Genomic DNA, 4243 nt, shown 5'->3' with positions numbered 1-4243 from the left:
GGATTATAGTTTTAAAGGTGAAAGTCTAGAGGTCATCTAGACTAGCCTCTTCTTTTTACAGATGAGGAAACTGACATCCACAGCGGTTAAATGGCTTTCTTAAGGTCACACAGAGAGTAGGAGTTTGAGTCAGGATTTGAACTTAGGTCTTCCTGCCTTTAAGCCCAGCACTGTATCCATTGTGTAACCTAGCTGTCATAGGTGGGACAGCCACTGAACTACCCTGTTTTCCCCAGAAGGGTCTGATTTATTAGTCTTCCAATGCCTGTTGTTGTTTATTCTTCATTCTTGAAGAAGACCGTGACATCAGGAAAGTGATGCCATGACTTGACAATGAATTGGATTTAAGTGGGGCAGGGCTGTGCAAAGTTACCAGCCTCACTTTCCCCTCTGGAGCCTTCGGGGTCCAGTGGCAAGATATAGATCACGACAACTGGAGATGGTCCCAGATGCAGCGGGAGACCTTGCCTTTTTAAGCTAAGGTCTTTCCTACTGGGCAAGAAGAATGGAGGCTCTGGATAAACAGCCACAGACACCAGGCTGTCACCTTACATGTTATATGCTTTTGCCCATTCTCTTGGAGTCCGGTGTAGATTAGTCATTTTTTCACATGATCTTGGCTTCTTGAAGGGTGGCCTGAATTATGTGCCTTTTCTTCCAGGTAATTGTCTATCATGGCTATTATTATCTGTGTTTGGGACTGGATGGAAGGCAATGTGAAAGCATTAATTTACAAAGAAAAGTGTGAAGTGAATGGAAGGTATTGTAGCAGAATTCTGTTGTGGGAACAAGAATCCAATCACCCTAGGATCAGAGACCTACGGCTGAAAGGGACCTCAGAGACCATCTAATCCAAGCCTCTCATTTTTACAGATAAGCAAACTGAGGCCCAGAGAGGTCAAGCAACTTGTCCAAGGTTGCACAGATAGAAAGTCTCAGAGGCAAGATTTGAACCTAAGTCTTTTGACCTTGGGCCCAGTGCTTTTTTTCTATAATATGCCATGGCCTTTAACATCTAACGTTGTTAGATGTCTGTGTTGACATAGTTAGATGCCACAGAGTAGACAGCAAGGTCTTAACTGTATACATCTTGTAAAGGTCAATAGGACTTTTCTCACCCTAATCAAAAGGAGTTCTGGTCTACTTTCCTTTCATACCATAATGATGATAAGTGTTATAACTTTTCAGGGGCAGTGAAATGGCACAGTGAATAGGAAGACCTGAGTTTAAATCCATCTTCAGATACTTGCTACCTGTGTGACCCTGAACAAGTCACTCAAACTCTCTGTGCCTCATTTTCCTCATCTGAAACATGAAGATAATAACAGTACCCACCTCACAGGGTTATTATGAGTATTAAATAAGTTTAATATATGCAACACTTTTTTGAAATCTTAAAGTGCTATATAAATGCCAGTTATTATTATGGTGAAAAAGGAGATAGGTGATATAGTGGATAGAGTGCTGGTCTTAGAGTCAGGAAGAGTTGATTTCAAATCTGGCCTCTGACACTTATTAGCTGTGTGATCCTGGGCTAGTCACTTAATCTCTGATTGTTTCAGTTTCTTCAACTGTAAAATGGGATAGTAGTAGCACCTTCCTCCCAGAATTGTTTGCAAGGATCAAGTGAGATAATATTTGCAAGCACTAAGTATGGTGCCTTGCACATAGTAGGCACTAGATAATGCTAATTATTGTTTTTATTTTTCTAATCTGTTCCACCAGTGTAGAGGTATACCTTGATTTGTAATATAGTAAATAGCACTAATTAAAGCAGGAGATTAGTTGGGGTCCATAGATTGAGATGAGGTAGGAAGGCAACCCATAGGAACAGACAAGACCTCCTGGATGAACTGAGAAGCAATTGTGTTGATCATGGAAACTTCAGAGCAAAGGAGGAAATGAGTTGTTTTAGAGAGATCATCTGTGCCTGAGATGTTGTCATGTCCTTGAGAGGGGCAAAATAAATTAATGAAAAAGTTCAAAGATACCACCTTCCAGGAATGTTGGTGGCTAGGTGAAGAGTAGTTATAGCGACTAGATGTCTCAGTGAATAGAGTGCTGGGCTTGGAGTCAAAGACCTGAGTTCAAATCCAACCTTAGACACTTAATAGCTGTGTGACCTTGGGCAAGTCTGTTCAATCTCGGTTTGACTTAGTCCACTGAAGAAGGAAATGGCAAACCATTTCAGTATCTTTGCTAAGAAAACCCCATTGACAGTATGATCCACAGGGTAAAAAAGAGTTGGATACAACTGAGCAGCAATGGCCTCTTCCCATAAAGGCCTTTGCCCTGGTGCAGACTTTGTTTGCCAGTCTGTCATCTATCTATCTATCATGTATCTATCTACCTATCTAATCTCACCTCTGAGTCTTACTATCTGTGTGATCAATATGCAAACATTGATCCTTTCAGCCTTAGTTTCTTCCTCTGAAAAATGAGGGAGTTGGATAATGTGCCCTAAGGTCCTTTCCCATTATAAATGTACATGTTGTATTCCCTGGTAGAATGTAAGCTCCTTGAAGGCAGGATCTTTTTTTTTTTAAATTTATATTGCTACCACCTGGCCCAGCATTTGGCATTTTAAACAAGCATATCTGGTATCATGTGTTCTTAAGTCATGCACACCTGTTAAGATAAATGCTTTTGGAAAAGCCCTGTGGTGTTCATTTTCTGAGTTCACTAATCCCACAGATTCAACAGGGACAACACCCACCTATCCTGAAAGAGAGAGTTTAAAGATGTAAATGAATAGCCCTAATGTTGGAAGTGAAGTTTGAAAAGCCTAAGAAATGGAAAATACTCAAAGCCATGTAACACCGCAACCTTGCAAAAATCCCTCACAAATAATTGAGAAAGTAAAAAAAAATGTATTAAGCAATGCTTTTGGAAAGCAAACATGAAAGACCATGGGGGTGGGGTTGGGGTGGGGAGAGAAAGAGACAGAGAGAGAGAGAGAGAGGGAGAGAGAGAGAGGGGGGGAGAGAGAGAGAGAGAGAGAAAGAGAGAGAGAGAGAGAGAGAGAGAGAGAGAGAGAGAGGAGAGAGAGAGAGAGAGAGAGAGAGATAAGCAGAGAGTGGCATCCTAAGCACATTTACCTTAGACTGCATGGGTCCTGACTTTGCAATGAGTTATGAGGTCGCCTGTTTCTTAGTCAGGCTTTTCCTTATAATAGCACGCCCAATTACATAAGTAAAATGTTTCCAAGTGAAAAGCTCTCCGAGGTCTTTCACCACCCCAGATTGAATTGGAGGAACACTTTTGAGAAGCAAGGCCTTGCCAAGATGCTTATCACATGACTCAAGGAGAAAGTGCTGGCCAGGCTGTTTTCAGATGAAGGTGGAACTCCAAACAGTACTTCAGAAGAAATCTGGAAGTGGTTCAAAAGCCAGTTGCTCCTGCTACTTCTGGATAGTGGTAGGCACTTTAAACAAACCAGTTTGAGGTTCATTTTTCTATGCAGTTCTCAAGAGGATTCCTTATTATTAAAATTTTAAAAAATGATGTATTTAATTTTTACATCATTTACGTTTGCTTCATTCTTAAACGTACATCTTCTTATATTAAGGGTGGGGTATGCAGAAGGGTTCCAAATTTTGATGTACAATTGCAAATCTAATTTGATAATTGAAATTTCCTTGGAAAAAAGAATCCAATACTCCAAGATTTGCTTTGCAGGCATTTATTTTTCCAGGAGTGTGTCTGTTCCATACATCAAGAAATTTCTTTAATTACATTTAACATGACTATGGCATATTTAGTAGGTAGTTTATAATGCAACAAAGTGTCCACAAGCCTTCGGAGTGAGGGATGAGAAAGAAAAAAAAATGGTCACAGGGAGAGGGAATGCTTCGTAAATTTCTGAAAGAGGAGGCCGATGAACACGAGAGAAACTGTTCCTAACTAGTTTTGAGGAAAGCAAAGAAATAAGAGTTTAGAGATGGCAAGGAGAAATATTCAGTGACCAGACTTCTTGTCCTTGATAGCAGGGTAAAATCATTTAGACTTAATCCATTTAGGGGCAAAGGAGCCCTATTTCCAGGCTCTTAATCAGTACCTTCTCCTGAGTACCTGCACAGACAGGGACAGAAATGTGATAAAGAGGAGCGTCTTCATTCTGAAGGTACAAATAAGATTTCCATCGGATGGAGATGACCAGGGCAGCTCCTGCTGCCTCAGCAGCAAACTACTGAAGTTAAATTTCCCTGTTTCTTTTTAGCTATATCCGATTTTCAGTCTAGAC

The 4243-nt window shown here is 40.7% G+C and overlaps 1 non-coding gene across 1 annotated transcript; it reads right to left on the bottom strand.

Annotated features, from left to right (window-relative positions):
• Positions 1-1040: 1040 nt before the first annotated feature.
• LOC114028306 lies at positions 1041-1162 on the bottom strand. The gene has a single exon (XR_003567350.1). It is a non-coding gene; the product is annotated as a U6atac minor spliceosomal RNA (small nuclear RNA).
• Between the last annotated feature and the right edge of the window lie 3081 nt (positions 1163-4243).

The sequence above is a fragment of the Vombatus ursinus genome, unplaced genomic scaffold, assembly GCF_900497805.2.
Source record: "Vombatus ursinus unplaced genomic scaffold, bare-nosed wombat genome assembly UNPS02014874.1, whole genome shotgun sequence".
Lineage (NCBI taxonomy): Eukaryota > Metazoa > Chordata > Mammalia > Diprotodontia > Vombatidae > Vombatus > Vombatus ursinus.
This window is presented reverse-complemented; position numbering and strand designations above follow the sequence as displayed.